We start from the raw sequence: 20,742 nt of genomic DNA, 5'->3' as shown, positions 1-20,742 counted from the left end.
TGAAGATATGTCTCTACCAAAGGAGGTATAAGGCTCTCCTTCCCTCCACTAGCCTGCAAGTCACCCTTGGGCAAGGTGTAGCACCTGCCTAGCCCCTCGATCAGGGTCAAGTGAAACCATGGGAGCAGGTGGTGGATGGTTGTATGAGCAGCTGGTGCACATCACAAGCCCTGGTTGTTACCTCTGACACCAGGCAGGCAATCTCATGAGAGTAATGATAATTACTGGGGTCACCCATCTTGTAAAGAGACTGCCTAACTGCCCAGAAGAAGGGAATGGAAAACCATTTGTGTAGAAAAATTTGCTAAGAACAATCATGACCATGGAAAGACCAGGACTGGCCACATCATACGACAAGGCAAATGACGAACAAAAGATTATTCTATTTGCTCTGTGCTTTATGAATCGAACAACAAACCAATTTCCATATCTGACAGGTCTGATAGGGTTATACTCTTGGTGGTGGATGTCACTATGTTCGGATGTGGCCCAAGTGCAGAGTGAGAGACACTGAAGCAGGTCGATAGTTCACAAACTTTAATGCGAACAGTGTTAAAGGGGAAAGAAAACAATAAACGCTAGGCCAAACAGGGCTGTTAACTAAACTTCTCAAATGGAAAAATGAAGCCTACACTGCAGCTGAAAAGAACAACTAAACATTAAACAAATACCGCTAGTCTTCAGATTCAGTTGACTCGACAGTCCAATTTCTCAGGCAAGGCCGAATGCAAACAGGCAGCGAAGTGTTGTTGTGCTGTGTCCAAGTGTGTGAGATGGATTTTTAGAGCAGCTTGTGGTTGACCCCACAAGAGGATCAGCGATTCTGGATTGGGTGTTGTGCAATGAATCGGAATTGAATAGAGAGCTTAAGGTAAAAGAACCCTTAGGGGTAAGTGATTATAATATGATCGAATTCACCCTGAATTTTGATAGGAAGGTAAAGTCAGATGTACAGTATCAATATTACAGTGGAGTAAAGGAAACTACAGAGGCATTAGAGTGAAGCTGGCCAGAATTGTTTGGAGAAAAATCACTGGCAGGGATTACAGCAGAGCAGCAATGGCTGGAATTTCAGGAAACAATTCGGAAGGCACAGGATGTTTTGATCCCAAAGAGGAAGAAGTATTCTAAAGGCAAGTTGATGCAACCATGGCTAACAAGAGAAGTCAAAGCCAACATAAAAGCCAAGGAAAAGGCAAATAATAGAGCAAAAATTAGTGCAAAGTTGGAGGATTAGGAAGCTTTCAAATACCAACAAAAGACAACTAAAAAAGTCATTAAGCAGGAAAAGTTTCTTCGGATACATCAAGTATAAAATAGAGGCGAGAGTGGATATTGGATCGCTGGAAAACAATGCTGAAGAGGTAGTAATGGGGGACAAGGGAATTGTGGATGAATGGAATAAGTATTTGGCATTAGTCTTGACTGTGGAAGACACTAGCAGTATAGTGGAAGTTCCAGGTGTGTGAAGTTACCGTTACTAGGGAAAACATTCTTGGGAAACTGAAAGGTCTGAAGGTAGATAAGTCACCTGGACTGGATGGTGTACACCGCAAGATTCTGAAAGGTGTGTCTGAAGAGATTGTAGAGGCATTTGTAATGATCTTTCAAGAATCACTAGATCCTGTAATGGTTGGGGAATACTAGAAAATTGCAAATGTCACTCCACTCTTCAAGAAGGGAGAGAGGCAGAAGAAAGGAAATTATAGGCCAGTTAGTCTGACCTCTGGCTGGGAAGATGTTGGAGTCGATGGTTAAGGATGTGCTTTTGGGGTACTTGGAGGCACATGATAATACAGGGCATAGTCAGTATGTTTTCCTCAAAGGGAAGTCATGCTTGACAAGTCTATTGGAATTTTTTGAAGAAATAACAAGCAGGATAGACAAAGGAGAATCAGTTGACGTTCTGTATTTAGATCTTCAGAAGGCCTTTGACAAGGTGTCACACATGAGGCTGTTAGGTTAAGTTAAGTTAAGAGCCCATGGTATTACAGGGGAGATATGAGCATGGGTAAAGCTGTGGCTAATTGGCAGTAGGCAAAGAGTAAGAATGAAGGAAGCCTTTTCTGGTAGGCTGCTGGTGGATTGTGGTGTTCCACAGGGGTCTGTGTTGGGACCCCTTCTCCTTATGTTATATGGCAATGATTTGGATGATGGAATTGATGGCTTTGTTACAAAGTTTGCAGAGGATACAAAGATAGGTGGAAGGGCGGGTAGTTTTGAGGAATTAGAGAGGCTACAGAAGTATCTAGATTAGGAGAATGGGCAAAAAAGGATCAGATGAAATACAGTGTCGGGAAGCGTATGGTCGTGCATTTTGGTAGAAAATATTTTCTAAATTGAAAGAAAATTCAGAAATCTGAGGCACAATGGGATTTCGGACTTGGGACAGGGGTTAATTTGCAGGCTGAGTCTGTGTGAGGAAGGCAAATGCAAATTTAGCATTCATTTCAAGAGGACTAGAATATGAAAGCAAGGATGTAATGTTGAGACCTTATAAAGCACTGGTGAGGCCTCACTTGGAGTATTGTGGGCAGATTTGGGACCCTTACCTTTGAAAGGATGTGCTGAAACTGGAGAGGGTTCAAAGGAGTTTCACAAAAAAAATGATACCAAGATTGAATGGTTTGTCATATAAAGACCTTTTGATGGCTCTGGGTCTAGTATTCACTAGAATTCAGAAGAATGAGGGGTGACCTCATTGAAGCCTATTGAATGGTGAAAAGCCTTGATATAGAGGATGTGGGGATCATGTTTCCTATGGTGATGGAGCCTAAGACCAGAGGACACAGCCTCAGAATAGAGGATCGGCCTTTGAGATCAGAGATGAGGAGGAATTTCTGTAGCCAGAAGGAAGTGTATCTGTGGAATTTGTTGCCACAGGCAGCTGTGGAGGCCAAGTCTTTATATGTATTTAAGGCAGAGTGTGATAGATCATTGATTAGTCAGGGCATGAAGGGATATGGGAAGAAAGAAGGATATCGGGGCTGAGAAGGAAAATGGATTAACCATGATGAAATAGTGGAGCAGGCTTGATGGGCCAAATAACCTAATTCTGCTCCTACATCATATGGTCGTATGGTCTTACACAAACAAGGCCATTCATTCTAATAGGGCAGTTGGGAACTCACAGAACTGGCAGCATTTCTCTGCATAACTGACACCGTGTTCTGAGTTCCTATGCAAATATAAAACTCTGCAGCCTCTTTATGTCCCTTTACTAGCGTTTTCCTGACCATTGTTTGACGTTGAACTCCTCAATTGTTGAGTGGGAACTGGTAACAGTTCCTCAGCGCATACGATGTGGTGTCTGCTCCCTGAAACTGTCCCAGGTTAAGAATGGTCAATACATAGAACAGTACAGCACAAATACTGACTCTTCAACCCATGATGTTGTGCTGACCTTTTAACCTAATCTAAGATCATTCCAAGCCCTCCCTCCCACATACCCCTCCATTTCTTTTCATCAATGTACCTATCTAAGTGTTGGTGCGTGGCCAAATGGTTAAGGCGTTCGTCTAGTGATCTGAAGGTCGCTAGTTCGAGCCTCGGCTGAGGCAGCATGTTGTGTCCTTGAGCAAGGCACTTAACCACACATTGCTCTGTGACGACACCGGTGCCAAGCTGTATGGGTCCTAATGCCCTTCCCTTGGACAACATCGGTGGTGTGGAGAAGGGAGACTTGCAACATAGGCAACTGCCAGTCTTCCATAGAACCTTGCCCAGGCCTGTGCCTTGGAAATCTTCCAAGGTGCAAATCCATGGTCTCACGGGACTAACGGATGCCTATAAGAGTACCTTAAATCTCCTTAATGTTTAAGCCTCTACCACCATGCCTGGCTGTGCTTTCCACACACCTACTACTCCCAGTGTAAAACACCTACTCCCAACATCCCCCCCCATACATTCCTCCAATCACCTTAACATTATACCCCTGCATATTAACTATTTCCACCCTTTTTTTCTCTGCACGTTGGGTGTTTGATGGTTTTCTTTTGTTTTAATGGGTTCTATTGGGTTTCCTAGTTTAGTAGCTGCCTGTAAGAAGACAAAACTCAAGGTTGTATAAAGCATGCATACATTGATAATAAATATATTTATGAAATTGTTTTAAGTCAGACACGCACAATAATCTAATATTCCAATTATTAGATAATCTTGACAATGGTGTTACAACCAAGGGTTGTTCTTAAAAAAGATTTTTTGTCAGTTACTCTGTGGTTTGTATTTGTTCAATTGACAGCTCGTGGATATGCATGGTTCTTAAATCGTTTATCCTTGGTGTCTGTTTGTCTTTACACAAGCTCTTGTTTTTTATTTTGTTTGACAAATGTTTCATTTGGGATCATGGGGATTGTTATGCTCTTTGTATTTTTCATTTTTCTGTAATTTAGGACAATTTAATTAGCACATTATCTTCAAAGTCCTGAATTCCCACGTGCTCCAGGGTGTATTTCAGTTGGGGGGGGGGACATGGCAAACCCTCTCTATTGGGTCATTGTGGTTCCTCCTGGGGTGAAACTCAGATCGAGTTCTTCAGTGATTTTTGCTCATCAAGATTCTGTACAGTCTGCCTGAGCTCTTGCTAGTTTTTCTAGTTAATTTGTTTAATAAGTGATTTAGTTTTGTTTGAATTGCTGAAATCTCTGATTCCTGCACTTGAGTTCGCTATTGACCCTTACAAAAGGGCTTCACAGAGCATCTGGCTGAAAAAGCTCCTCTTTGAACATGTGAGCTTTACAAAAGGGAATGTGAGTTAAGGAGCAAGCCTCTTGGATCCCCGTGTCTGCTCTGTTAGTTAGTGAGACCATGGCTGATTTCATTATCACAACATTCCATTGTATCAAAGTAACCTTTTATTCCTTGTTTTTCGAGAATCTATTACATCTGCCTTAAAAATATCCAAGGATTCTTTGCCAAGGCTATTTGAGTTCCAAAGTCCAGACGCTATATGAGGAGAAAGGTTTTATAATCTTCACCTTAAATGGGTGATCTCTTTTTTTAAACTGTTACCCCTAGTTCTATATTGTGCTCATGAGATTCTGTTCCACACCCATCCTCTCAGCTCCTCATGATCTATTCATAGTCATAGTCATAGTCATACTTTATTGATCCCGGGGGAAATTGGTTTAAAGGTAAATGTGGAAGCAGTGAGTCATGAAAGATAGGAAAGTTGACGAGGGAAAAGCAGTGGATGTTGTCTATATGAACTTCAGTAAGGCCTTTGACAAGGTTCCACACAGAACGTTAGTTAGGAAGGTTCAATCGTTAGGCATTAATATTGAAGTAGTAAAATGGATTCAGCGGTGGCTGGATGGGAGATGCCAGAGAGTGGTGGTGGATAACTGTGTGTCAGATTGGAGGATGGTGTGTAGCACTGTGCCTCAGGGATCTGTACTGGGTCCAATGTTGTTTGTCATATATATTAACGATCTGGATGATGGGATGGTAAATTGGATTAGTAAGTATACAGATGATACTAAGATAAGTGGCATTGTGAATAATGAAGCAGGTTTTCAAAACATGCAGAGAGATTTAGGCCAGTTAGAAGAGTGGGCTGAAAGATGGCAGATGGAGTTTAATGCTGAAAAATGTGAGGTGCTACATTTTGGTAGGACTAATCAAAATAGGACATACATGGTAAATGGTAGGGCATTGAAGAATGCTGTAGAACAGAGGGTTCTAGGAATAATGGTGCATAGTTCCCTGAAGGTGGAATCTCATGTGGATAGGGTGGTGAAGAAAGCTTTTGGTATGCTGGCCTTTATAAATCAGAGCACTGAGTATAGGAGTTGGGATGTAATGTTGAAATTGTACAAGGGATTGGTAAGGCCAAATTTGGAGTATTGTGTACAGTTCTGGTCACCGAATTATAGGAAAGATGTCAATAAAATTGAGAGAGTACAGAGAAGGTTTACTAGAATGTTACCTAGGTTTCATCATCTAAGTTACAGAGAAAGGTTGAACAAGTTAGGTCTTTATTCTTTGGAGCGTAGAAGGTTGAGGGGGGACTTGATAGAGGTGTTTAAAATTATGAGGGGGATTGATAGAGTTGACGTGGATAGGCTTTTTCCATTGAGAATGGGGGAGATTCAAACAAGAGGACATGAGTTGAGAATTAAAGAGCAAAAGTTTAGGGGTAACATGAGGGGGAACTTCTTTACTCAAAGAGTGGTAGCTGTGTGGAACGAGCTTCCAGCAGAAGTGGTTGAGGCAGGTTCGATGTTGTCGTTTAAAGTTAAATTGGATAGATATATGGACAGGAAAGGTATGGAGGGTTATGGGCTGAGTGCAGGTCGGTGGGACTAGGTGAGAGTAAGAGTTCGGCACAGACTAACAGGGCCGAGATGGCCTGTTTCTGTGCTGTAATTGTTATATGGTTATATGAATGCCAGTCTTCAATGGGTCGCTGTAGTCAGGAATTTCTGGGCTGCTATTAAAACATACATGATGAAGTATTTTATTTTGTATTTAGCTTGATTCCGATCATTGAATACTGGGCTCAATATATTGATGCAATCATGGAGAAAGCATAACAAAGGCTATATTTCATTCCGAGTTTGAGGGAACTTGATATGTCACCAAAGGCTCTAACATATTTCTACAGATGTACCATGGAGAGCATTCTGACTAGCTGCAGCACCGTCTGGTATGGAAGCTCCAATGGGCAGGATTGCAATAGGCTGCAGAATGTTGTAGACTCAACCAGCTCCACCATGGTCACAACCCGCCCAACCACCAGGGACATCACTAAAAGGCAGTGCCACAAGAAGGTGGCATCCATCGTGATGGATCCTCACCACTACCCAGGACATGCCCTCTTCTCATTAGTACCATCAGGGAAGTGGTATGGGAGTCCGAAGACCCACACTCAATTCCTTAGGAACTGTCCTCCCCTCTGTCGTCAAATTGCTGAACAGTCCATGAACACTGCCTCGCTATTCCTCTATTGCACTATTTATTTATTTACTTTTGTAACATACAGTAGTTTTTATGTAACACGCTGTATTGCTTCCACAAAACCACAAATTTCAGATTTAGAATCAGAATCGGGTTTAGTACCACTGGCTCATGACGTGAAATTCGTTTATATACATCTAATAGTTAAATAGGTAGTGCAAAAAAAGTGTTCATGGGTTCAATGTCCATTCAGAAATCAGATGACTGAGGGGAAGAAGCTCTTCCTGAATCGTTGAGTGTGTACTTCCTTCCTGATGGTGGCCGTGAGAAGAGGGCACGTCCTGTGTAGTGGGGTTCCATAATGATGGATGCCGGCTTTTTGAGGCATTGCTCCGTGAAGATGTCCTGGATGCTACAGAGGCTAGTGGCCTATGATGGAGCTGGCTGAGTTCACAACTCTCTGTAGCTTCTTACAGTCATGAGCATTACCCACGCCCCACCTCCCCCCATACCAGACGGTGATGCAGAACTTGTGAGTGTCTTCTTTGTAACTGTATCGATATGTTAGGCCCATGATGGACCCTTAGAGATGCTGACATCCAGGAACTTGAAATTGCTCGCTCTTTCCTCTACTGATCCCTCTGTGAGGATTAGTTTGTGTTACTTCGCCTCACCCGTTCTGAGGTCCACAGTCAGTTCTTTGGTCTTACTGACATTGAATGCAAAATTGTTGCTGCGACACCACTCCACTAGCTGACATATCATGTATGTCAACGACAATAAACCTGATTCTGTTTCTGATGATACTGATTTTCAATACTCTATGAGTACTGCCAACCCACCCTCCCCCCCTTAGCAATTTTGTTAGCTTTTCCTCTAACATTTTAGCCTCACAGGAGTATACTTTCCAAACTGAAATATCCCTATTCATCTGGTCTTTATTCACAGTTGACAACACATACACACTCACCTCATTAACAGCACTAACAAGAGAAAACATCTTAAGGCCAAAGGTTTCTTAGGTTACAAGGAGCATAACGTTATAATAGTAACACACACAAAATGCTGGAGGAACTTCAGTAGATCAGGCAGCATCTATGGAGGGGAATAAGCAGTCGACGTTTCAGCCCTTCATCAGGACTGGACAGGAAAGGAAGGCAGAAGAAGCCAAAGTAAGGAGGTGGTGGGAGGGGAAGCTAGCAGGTGATTGGTGAAGTCAGGTGAGGGGGGAGGTGGGTGGGTGGTGGAAGTGGGGTGGAGTGAGAAACTGGGAGGGGATAGGTGGAAAAGGTAAAGAGCTGAAGAAGAAGGAATCTGATTGGAAAGGAGAGTGGGCACTGGGAGAAAGGGAAGGAGAAGGAGAATCAGAGGGAGATGATGGCAGATGAGCAGAAGGTGTAAAGTGGAGTGGAAAAAGAGAGGGGGCAGAAATCAATGTTTATGCTGTCAAGTTGGAGGCTACCCAAACAGAATATGAGTTATTACTCCTCCTACTTGAGTTTGTCCTCATTATACTTGTGATTTGTTTCTCCATGTTTAATTAAATAAAAACTTTTTAAAATATAATGTCAACTTATTCCCTCACATCATTGAAAATACATTAATTGTATTTGTTCCTGTTTAAAATTTACATTTGGCAGAACTGGTTTAAATCAAAAACAGTTTTCCAGATACAGTAGTCGTCGTCGTGGCTATCCCTCGAGGTCCAGAATAATGGTCTTCATTCTGTTGATCTACTTATGGGCTCTCAAGTGGCTTATGAGTCTAATCTTTGCTTTGAATGTTCTTCCACATTCAGGACAGGTAGTTCCAGATGGCAGATCGGGCTTTGGTTGTTGCTGCCTCTCTTTCCATTTTCTTCTCTTTCCTTCTAATTCTGCACATCTGTTGGCTTCGAAAGTTGCTGTTCCTTCTCGGATGATGGCTTGCCAGAGTTTCCTGTCCTTAGCATTGGTTTCCCAATTGTTGATGTCGATGTTACATTTCTTCATGCCGGCTTTTAGGACGTCTTTGAATCTCTTCTGTTGTCTGCCTCTTTTACATTTGCCTTCTTTAAGCTAGGAGTAGAAGATTTGTTTTGGCAGACATTTGTCTTTCATCCGAATGACGTGACCGCTCCATCCTAGTTGGTTCTTGATGACGTAGGCTTCAATGCTTGTTGTTTTTGCTTCACTTAGCACACTGACGCTGGTTCTTCTATCTTCCCAGCTGATATCTAAGATGTTTTGAAGACAGTGTCGATGGAACTTTTCAAGTGCCTTCAGCTGTTGTTGGTATGTTGTCCAGGTTTCTGACGCATACAGGAGCGATGGGATCACCACTGCTTTGTACACTAACATTTTAGTGTCTGTTCGGATGTCACGATCATGAAAGACTCTTTCCTGATAGTACAGGGAAGTCTAAAGGATCCCACTTATGTGATAAGATAACTCATAACAAAGAGACTAGGGAGAACACCAGATGCCTTTCTACAGCCTTGTAACCAAATAACATCAGTCCACACCAGAACTAGACCACATCCAGAAATCATGACTAGATAATGCAAAATTCTGCAATCACGCCTGGTGTTTAAGCTTTATGCTCCTCCCTCCTCCTGTTTCTGTAAATGTATTCCCTCTCCAAAGATACATTCAGTGGCCACTTTATTAGGTACACCTGTACATCGGCTTGTTAATGCAAATATTTAATTAGTCAATCATGTGGCAACAACTCAGTGCATAAAAGCATGTAGACATGGTTGAGGTTCACTTGTTCTTCAGACTAAACATCAGAATGAGGAAGAAATGTGACTTTGACCGTGAAATGATTGTTGGCTTGAGTACCTCAGACACTGCTGCTCTCCTGGGATTTTCAAGCACAACAGTCTCTAGAGTTTACAGAGAATGGTGCAAAAAAAAAAGCTCCAGTAAGTGGCAGTTCTGAGGGCAAAAGTGTTGATGAGAGAAGTCAGAGGAGAATAACCAGACTTGTTCAAGCTGACAGGAAGGCGATAGTAACTCAAGTAATCACACGTTATCACAGTGGTGTGCAGAAGAGCATCTCGGAATGTGCAATGTGTGAGCCTTAAAGTGGATGGGCTACGGCAGCAGGAGACCACGAGCATGCACTCAGCAGCCTCTTTATTTGGTACAGGAGGCAGCTAATAAAGTGTTCACTGAGTGCATTTGAGAACCCCTGAAGAATGCAGTCTGTTCCTGCCAGTGGTTTAGGAAGCTCGTCTAGAGCACAGAACTATGTTTTACTGAATTGGAGATAATCGAGTTCAATGAGATTTGCCTTATTTGCCTCCTCTGGGGGCTCCAGTTTTCATCTCAGATTCCAAAGGCATTGAGGTTGGGGTTAGTAAGTTGTGGGAATTCTATGTTGGCGTTGGAGGCATGACGACACCCACTGGCTGCCCCCAGCACATCCTTGGACTGTTGGTTGTTCACTCAATTTCACTGCATTTTTCGTTGTTTCAATATAGATGTGAAGAACAAATCTACTCTTTAAAAATCTTTAATCTTTAAAACCATATAGTTTGTTGCCAAGTTATTTTCAATTGAAGCTGCTATATTAGGTTACTTTAAAGCACCTTAACTCAAATAGCATCTGTGTGCGTGGACATTCTGTGGAGTGAATCGCACTGGTGCCACATAAATCAGAGGCAGCCTGATTATGATGCTGATCACTTTCGGCCACAATACATGATACTGTGTACCCGTCCACACATTCAGACAAACAGCCACATGGTTAGTGCCAGCTCATTCGAATTAACATCAGCACAATTCTACTATTCTCCAAAATGGAGGGTAATGTAGGAGGGAAGGTTTAGGTTGAATATTAGAGTAGATTAACACAACATTGTGGGATGAAGGGCCTGTACTATGCTGTAATGGTCTATATTCTATTCTCCTTGCGTTAAAATTTACACACACACACTCACACACACGCTCTCACACTCAAACATGCACACGCACTCATACACACACATACGCTCTCACTCATACACGCACATGCACTCAAACTCACGCACACACACACACACAGGCACGCTCGCACACTCACACACACGATCTCACACTCATACACGCACATGCACTCATACATGCATACACGCGCGCACACACACACACACACACACACTCTCACTCTCACACACACACACACGCACACTCACACACACTCACTCACAGGCACACTCTCACACACACGCTCTCACACTCAAACATGCACACGCACTCACACACACATACGTTCTCTCACTCATACACGCACACACACTCATAAACATACACACACACACACACACTCACACTCACAGGCACGCTCGCACACTCACACACACGCTCTCACACTCATACACGCACATACACTCATACACACACACATGCACACACACACACACACTCACTCACAGGCACACTCTCACACACACACACACACACACTCTCACACTCATAAATGCACACGCACTCATGCGCGCACACACACACACACAGAAATCTCATCCTCTCGCGTTTAGTTTTTTTTCAGCTTCAAGTCCTTCCATGTAATCTGTGACAATAAAGCAATAAATGTTTATGAGCACCCCAAGCTCCAATTGATTTATTGATTGATTGATTGAGATACAGTGCAGAATAGTCCCTCCAGCTCTTTGAGCCACGCCGTCCAACAATCCCCCGATGGAATCCTAGCCTAATCACAGGCCAAATTCCAATAACCAACTAACCCACCAACCAGCACTGTTTAACTTTGGACTGTGGGAGGAAACGGGAGCACTCGAAGGAAACCCACGCGGTCACAGGGAGAATGTACAATCTCCTTACAGGCAGCCGTGGACATTAAACCCAGGTTGTCTGCACTGTGCTAACCACTATTGGTGAAATATTCCTGTAGCTTGTCAAAGCAAGTCAGTCCTATAGGTCAGAAACAGTACATTTGAACCAGGTGGTCTTTGCTGGTGTGTGCTTTTCAGTGAAATGCCCTCCGACCTCTGCTGTCTGTCATCCAGCCCTGTGAGTTCACACTCCATAAGACATAGGAGCAGAATAAAGCCATTCAGCCCATCGAGACTGCTCCACCATTCCATCATGGCTGAATTATATTCCTTCTTGTGCTTCTCTTACTAACTTTTCTTTGGGCGCCTGACCTCAGATACTGCTTACGGTAGCAAGTTCCGCGTTTCTACAGTCCTTCAGGTAGGCACATTTTCCTGGATTTATTAGCGAACATATTAAAGGCATCCGTTAGTCTTGCGAGACCATGGATCTGCACCTGGAAAGTCTTCACTCTCCAGGGTGCAGGCCTGGGCAAGATCGTATGGAAGACCAGCAGTTGCCCATGCTGCAAGTCCCCCCTCTCCACGACACCGATATTGTCCAAGGGAAGGGCATTAGGACCCATACAGCTTGGCACCAGTGTCATTGCAGAGCAATGTGTGATTAAGTGCCTTGCTCAAGGACACAACACGTTGCATCGGCTGGGGCTCGAACTCACGACCTTCGGGTCTCTAGTCCAATGCCTTAACCACTTGGCCACGTGCCCACACAGCATGTTACATCATAAATAAAACAAAAGAACAAAAAAAATAAATCAGGAGGAGGCCACTTACCCAATGTACTCCATCATTAGGGGTGTATGGAGTATCCAGGGAGGGGTGGCACCTCTGGTGAAGAGGCTTGTCGTGTCCATTCTGGGACAGCTCACTCACCTTTGGTGCCCACCAGACACATAGCTCTCACCTGTGGCTCCAAGTAGTTGTTTGCATGCAGTAACAGCCACATCCAGGTTCACAGGAAGGCTAATCCAGTCGAGGGTAGCCGGCAGCCTCATACTGCAGTGGGATAGGGACATGCCTGTCCTAGCATGAAAAGGACTGGGCGGATGAGATCTACAGAGAGATCCAATGACTAGGAAGGCAGTACTGCAATGCTCTGTAGAGAGCGAAGGGCATGACTAGACATAGAAGACGTCATGGTCATCCACTGCAACCAAGGAAGACCCCCCAGTTTGTGATGCCTGTTTGTACTACTGGATCTGGACTCCCAGTATAAAGGGTTTTCCACTTTAAAAACTCTCCCATACAGGTTTCCTGTCATTGTCGGACACGATGGACAACCACCATTATTACTCCAACATTCATGTTTACCTCATTAACACTTCTCAGTTCTAATCCAATATTTCTTGATTCCCTTAAGATCCAAAAAAATATAGTTCTCTGCCTTGAATATACTTAGAAATTGAACTTCCTTTCATAGGAAGAGAATTCTGTGCTTGAAGTAACTCCCATCTCAATTTTGAATGGCCAAAAACCTTTATCTTGGGACTGTGACCCCAGATTCTGGAAAATTTTACAAGGGGAAATATTTTGTGTCCATCTAAGAATTTTGCATGTTTTTCTGAAATTTATCTTCTGTTCTTCAGAACTGAAGATTGTATAGGCCCAACCTCCTGCCTTATTTTCATAGTTCAAGCCCCGCAATTTGAGGAATCAATCGAATAAACCTTTGTCACGCAGCCTCTGTCAAGTCTATTCTTCACAATAAGCAGACCAGCAATGAGCATCCCAACTCAGTCTCAACAGAGCACTGTAGAAATGAATAATACAACCTTTCCCTGGAAATTAAATCCATAAAGGTCAACATATCATAATTAATATATTACTTTTGTATTAATCAATTTTCCTGATTCATACAGAGCCCTACACTGCCACTGTAGTTTAGAGAGCTATGAAAATTTCCACAATGCTTTCTGCCCCTTTCTCTTTCTTCATTCCATCCTACCTTCATTTTAAGGTGATTGGAAGAAAGACTTGATTGAGTTGAACAAGATGGTAAAAGGCATAGATAGAGTGGATGGCCGAGACTTTTTGCCAAGGTGAAAATGGCTAATGCGAAGGGGCATAATTTTAAGGTGATTGGAGGAAAGTGTAGAGAGGATATTATAGGTAGGTTTGTTACACAGAGAGTGTTTGGTGCATGGAACAACCTGCAATGAGTGCTGGTAGAAGCAGATACATTAGGGACAGTTAAGAAACTCTTAGGCACAAAATTTTTCTTAAATGCTGAAAGTGAACTCGAATCCATCACTTCTGCGAGCAGCTCATTCCACCCTCTCACCGCCCTCTAAGTGAAGAAGTTTCCCCTCAGGTTCCCCTTAAATATGTCACCTTTCTCCCTTAACCTATGACCTCTAGTTGTAGTCTCACCCAACCTCAGCCTGCTGCAACTTTCCCTATCTATACCCTTCATAATTTTGTATACTTCTTGTTTGCCCTAGTAATAGTTCTTTTTCCTCTAGTGCCTTTTCCTCATCCTTTTCTTCTCAAGACTATCCCTTTTTTCTTAACCTCCTAGCAGGCGGAAACATTTTCTCTATTGCAAAAAAAAACAACTCGTAATCACTGAACACGCTCTCTTGGGTCACATTGCTGTCCTCTCTTTGCAAGGCATGTATATTATGCAAAATATATTATTTTTGTCTGCATTAATTACTTTAATAAAGGAAGCACGATTGTACTGCTCAGTGATTACATCGTTAATACTTGACTATCGACCTCACAGACAGAGCGTTCATCATTTAAATTTTTCATTTAAAGCCTACTTGTCAGTGCAATACGTTCTGTTCCATGCCGAAAACACTTTTGAGGTATATTATATTATCACTTGTTTATGTCCCTCTGTAGGCAGCCTGTCATCTTGTGACAAAGCAGGTAACAAAAATCATCGGTAGTTTTAATATTAATATGTCATAAATAGATACAGCAGAAAACAGTTTAGCAGAGGCAACAGCTCCCTGAAGAGAACTTGCTTTTCACCACTCGTAGATGTGGGTGTTGCTCATGAGGGGCAGCAGTTAATGCCCATGACGTGATTGCACTTGGGAAGATAACGTGAATCACCGTTTGCAAACGGTATAGTCTCTGAGACAAGGCTATTCTCTGAGTGTGACTGCATAGCGAGTTCCTGGACTTCAATCTGTCAATCATCAAGAGATTCATGGATGCTGCGATTTGGAAAAGGTCTTAGCAGCTGTAGTTCGCCATTACTCTTGCCGCTGTAATCCTTCTGGGGCAGAGATAGTGGGTTTCAGGGTGTTTGTACTTTTATACTCTATCCCTACAATTCTCGATAGCCAGCAAAATCGAAGACCTTGCCCACGCCAGACATTCCCTCCTCTCACCCCTCCCATTGAAAGCATGTACCACCAAGCTCAAGGACACTTTAACTGTTGTCAGACACTTAAACAGATCTCTTATATGATAAGATGGACTTGACCTCACAGTCTACCTCGTTACTTACCCGCAGTGCACTTTCTCTGTTGCTTTTACATTTTATTCGAAGTTTCGATGTACATGTGACATATTTAAAATACAAATTTTTATTCTGCATTGATGTTATTCTACCTTGTTCTACCTTAATGCTCTGTGAAGTGATTTGACCTGCATGAACAATATGCAAGGCAAACCTTTTGGTGTATACTACAATAATAAACCAGTATCTATAATAAACTATTAATAACAACAGCATTGAAGAAACCTGATAATTGGGAGCTGGTTGATGCTGAGGTAATTGTATAGATTGGGTTTGACTTGCTAGATGTAGAATAGTTTTGTAATTATTCATATTATTTATAAAATAATTATTATTGAGCAGGTTTGGGCCCCTTGTATAAGAAAGGATGTGCTGGCGTCAGAGAGGGTTCAGAGGAGGTTCATGAGGATGATTCTGGGAATGAAAGGGTTATTGTATGAGGAGCGTTTGATGGCTCTGGGCCTGTACTCACTGAAATTTAGAAGAATGATGGGGGAATCTCATTGAAGCTTATCAAATGTTGAAAGGATGTGGAGAGGATGTTTCCTATAGTGGGTGAGTCCAGGACCACAGGGCACAGCCTCAGAATAGAGGGACGTCCATTTAGAATGGAGTTGGGGAGGAATTTGTTTAGCCAGAGGGTGGTGAATCTGTGGAATGCATTGCCTCAGGTGGCTGTGGAGGCCAGGTCATTGGGCATATTTAAGGTTGAGGTTGATAGGTTCTTGATTATTCAGAGTGTGAAAGGTTACGGGGAAAAGACAGAGGAATGGGGTTGAGAGGGAAAATGGATCAGCCATGATGAAATGGCAGAGCAGGCTTGATGGTTGAATGGCCTAACTCTGCACATATCTCTTAAGGTCTCATGGAAAATGCTATTTAAGCAGAGATAATGGGACAGCATGGCTGGATATCCATTTAATTCAAGGATATAATCAGAGTCAGGTTTATTATCACTGATGTATGTCTTAAAATTTGTTTTGTGGCAACAGTACAATTCAAGATATAAGCATTTCTTTAAGTTACAATATAAGTAAATGGTGCAAAAGACAATGAAAAAGTTATCAGTCATACAGCTGGAATGTTGATGCGTTCCCGTGGCCTTTCTTGCAGTATTACTCTTGGCCATGCCTTGCTAACGTGGAGTGTGTCAACCTGGCTGAAGGTTGGGAGTCTGTCTGGTGAGACTTGCTGTTGGCATTTCTGGCTGATAATGGTTGCAAACAATTCACCTGTACAAGTATGCTGGGCTTCCAGCACCAGTGACGTTGGGGCAATTAATTGAACCTCTTTCTTCTGTTAGTTACACATTTTCAACAACCATTGTGACCAGATTCAGGTTTCCAGAGATTCGATCTGATCTGTTGGTTCTGGTGTGCTTGGCACCTTCTTGCATCTGGCACCTACCTCTAACATTGCCCCTAAACTTCCTCCACTCACATGAAACTGATCTCTTCTGGTAATGGCCATTACTACCCTGGAAAAGTAGACACTGGCTATCCACTCTAATAATATTTTGTATCATATGCAGATAAGCCTACAAGAGAAGAGGCTGTACTTGATCTGGTATTGGAAAATGAACCTCGTCAGGTGTCAGGTCTGTCAGTGGGAGAGCATTTTGGAGATAGTGATCACTACTCTATCTCCTTTAACATAGCATTGGAGAGGGATAGGAACAGACAAGTTAGGAAAGTGCTTAATTGGAGCAAGGGGAAATGTGAGGCTATCAGGTAGGAACTTGGAAGCATAAATTGGGAACAGATGTTCTCAGGGAAATCTACGGAAGAAATGTGGCAAACCTTCAGAGGATATTTGTGTGGATTTCTGCATAGGTATGTTCCAATGAGACAGGGAAAGGATGGTAGGGTACAGGCACCATGGTGTACAAAGGCTGTTGTAAATCTAGTCAAGAAGAAAGGAAGAACTTACAAAAGGTTCAAAAACTAAGTAATGATAGAGATCTAGAAGATTATAAGGCTAGCAGGAAGGAGCTTAAGAAAGAAATTAGGAGAGCCAGAATAGGCCAAGAGAACGCCTTGGCAGATAGGATTAAGGACAACCCCAAGGCATTCTACAAGTATGTGAAGAGCAAGAGGATAAGACGTAAGAGAATAGGACAAATCAAGTGTGACACTGGAAAAGTGAGTATGGAACCAGAGGAGATAGCAGAGGTACTTAATGACTACTTTGCTTCAGTATTCACTTTGGAAAAGGATCTTGGCGATTGTAGGGATGACTTGCAGTGGACTGAAAAGATTGAGCATGTAGATATTAAGAAAGAGGATGTGCTGGAGCTTTTGGAAAGCATCAAATTGGATAAGTCACCGGGACCAGACAAGATGTACCCCAGGCTACTGTGGGAGGCGAGGGAGGAGATTGCTGAGCCTCTGGCGATAATCTTTGCATCATTAATTGGGACAGGAGAGGTTCCAAAGTATTGGAGGGTTGCAAATGTTGTTCCATTTTTCAAGAAAGAGAGTAGAGGTAGCCCAGGAAATTATAGACCAGTGAGTCTTACTTCAGTGGTTGGTAAGTTGATGGAGAAGATCCTGAGAGGCAGGATTTATGAACATTTGGAGAGGCATAACATGATTAGGAATAGTCAGCATGGCCTTGTGAAAGGCAGGTTGTGTCTTACGAGCCTGGTTGAATTTTTTGAGGATGTGACTAAACACATTGATGAAGGTAGAGCAGTAGATGTACTGTATATGGATTTCAGCAAGGCATTTGATAAGGTACCCCATGCAAGGCTTATTGAGAATGTAAGGAGGCATGGGATCCAAGGGGACTTTGCTTTGTGGATCCAGAACTGGCTTGCCCACAGAAGGCAAAGAGTAGTTGTAGATTGGTCATATTCTGCATGGAGGTCAGTGACAAGTGGTTTGCATCAAGGATCTGTTCTAGGACCTCTACTCTTCGTGATTTTTTATAAATGACCTGGATGAAGAAGTGGAGGGATGGGTTAGTAAATTTGCTGATGTCAGAAAGGTTGGAGGTATTGTGGATAGTCTGGAGGGATGTCAGAGGTTACCGCAGGACATTGATAGGACACACACTGGGCTGAGAAGTGGCAGATGGGGTTCAACCCAAATAAGTGTGAGGTTGTTCATTTTGGTAGGTCAAATATGATGAAAGAATATCGTATTAATGTTAAGACTCTTGGCAGTGTGGAGGATCATAGGGATCTTGGGGTCCGAGTACATAGGACACTCAAAGCTGCTGCGCAGGTTGACTCTGTGGTCAAGAAAGCATACAGTGCATTGTCCTTCATCAATCGTGGGATTGAGTTTAGGAGCCAAGAGGTAATATTGCAGCTATATAGTACCCTGGTCAGACCCCACTTGGAGTAATGTGCTCAGTTCTGGTTACCTCACTACAGGAAGGATATGGAAACCATAGAAAGGGTGCAGAAGAGATTTACAAGGATGTTGCCTGGATTGGGGAGCATGCCTTATGAGAATAGGTTGAGTGAACTTGGCTTTTTTTCCTTGGAGCGACAGAGGATGAGAGATGACCCGTTAGAGGTGTATAAGATGATGAGAGGCATTGATTGTGTGGATAGTCAGAGGCTTTCTCCCTGATGGCTAACATGAGAGGGCACAGTTTTAAGGTGCTTGGAAGTAAGTACAGTGGAGATGTCAGGGGTAAGTTTTTTACATAGAGAGTGGTGAGTTCATGGAATGGGCTTCCGGCAACGGTGGTGGAGGCAGAAATGATAGGGTCTTTTAACAGACTCCTGGACAGGTAGGTGAAGCTCAGAAAAATAGAGGACTATGGGTAACCCTAGGTAATTTCTAAGGTAAGGACATGTTCTGCACAGCTTTGTGGGCCGAAGGGCCTGTATTGTGCTGTAGATCTTCTATGGTTCTAGCTTAAAAACCTCTATCAAATCGCCTGTCATATTCCCTCACTACAAAGAGAAAACCCGAACTTGCTTAACCTTTCCTCATAAGACATGTTATCTAATCCATACAGCGTACTGGTGAATCTTCTCTGTACCTTCGCTAAAGCTTCCACACCCTTCCTATACTGATGCAACAAGATCTGAACACAGTACTCCAAGTATCACACGCAAATTGCTGGAGGAATTCAGCCGGACAAGCAGCGTCCCTGGAAATGAACAAAGAGTCAATGTTTTGGGCCGAGACATTTCTTCAGGACTGGAATGGAAAAGGGAAGCGGTTCTCCAGTGGTTATCAAAAATGTAGAGGAGGCTGCATAATAGCAACCCCAGCAAATTCACAGGTGAAGTGTTTCTTCACCTGGAAGGACTACTTGGAGCCCTGAGTCGAGGTGAGGGAAGGGGTGAATAGTGTAGCACTTTGACCACTTACAGGGATAAGTACCTGGAGGAAGGTGAGTGGGGAGGGATAAATGGACAAGGGAATCATGGAGGAAGCAATCTCCGTGGAAAGCAGACAGTGGGGGGTGGGGGAGATGGTGGGAGCTAGAGTTGTGTTTGGTGGTAGGATCCCTTTGGAGGTGGTGGAAGTTGTGGAGAATGATATGTTGGATATGGAGGCTTGTGGGGTGGTAGGTAAGGACAAGAAGAGACCCATGTGGTCATGGGGAGAACGTACAAACTCCTTATAGACAGTCGATCAATGGCTCTGGAAGGCGTTATACTAACCACTACACCTCTGTGCCACTGTGTGGTTCTCGAACTTGAACAAGTCCATGGATAAGAAAGGATTAGACCAGAGATTCCCAACCTGGTGTCTGAGGACCACTCAGTTAATGGAAGGGATCCAGGGCATAAAAAAGGTTGGGAACCCCTGCTGTAGAGGGTCATGGCCAGATATGGGTAAGTGGGACTATCTTAGATGAGCATCTTGGTTGGTGCAGACAAGTTAAGCTGAAGAGCCTATTTTTGTGCTCTATTACTCTGATTAGGGTGGAGGGATGAAGATATGTCTCTATCAAAGGAGGTGTAAGGCTCTCCTTCCCTCCACTAGCCTGCAAGTCACCCTTGGGCAAGGTGTAGCACCTGCCTAGCCCCTCGATCAGGGTCACGTGAAGCCATGGGAACAGGTGGTGGATGGTCGTATGAGCAGCTGGTGCACATCGCAAGCTCTGGTTATGTTACCACTGACACCAGGCAGGCAATCCCATAAGAGTAATGATAATAACTGGGGTCACCTGTCTTGTAAAGAGACTGCCCAACTGCCCAGAAGAAGGGAATGGAAAACCACTTGTGTAGAAAAATTTGTCAAGAACAATCATGACCCTGGAAAGACCAGGATTGGCCACATCATACGACAAGGCACATGACGAACCAACGATTATTCTGTTTGCTCTATGCTTTATGAATCCAACAACAAACCAATTTCCATATGTGACAGGTCTGATAGGGTTGTACTCTTGGTGGTGGATGTCGCTACGTTCCGATATGGCCAAGTGCGGAGTGAGAGACACTGAATCGGGTCGATAGTTCACAGACTTTATTGCGAACAGAGTTCGAGGGAAAGGAAAAAGATAAATTCTAGGCCAAACAGGGCCATTAACTAAAACTCTCAAATGGAAAACGAAGCCAACACTGCGACTGAAA

The sequence above is a fragment of the Mobula birostris genome, chromosome 3, assembly GCF_030028105.1.
Source record: "Mobula birostris isolate sMobBir1 chromosome 3, sMobBir1.hap1, whole genome shotgun sequence".
In the NCBI taxonomy this organism is placed as follows: domain Eukaryota; kingdom Metazoa; phylum Chordata; class Chondrichthyes; order Myliobatiformes; family Myliobatidae; genus Mobula; species Mobula birostris.
The sequence above is the reverse complement of the archived record's forward strand: the minus strand, read 5'-3'. Positions refer to the sequence as shown.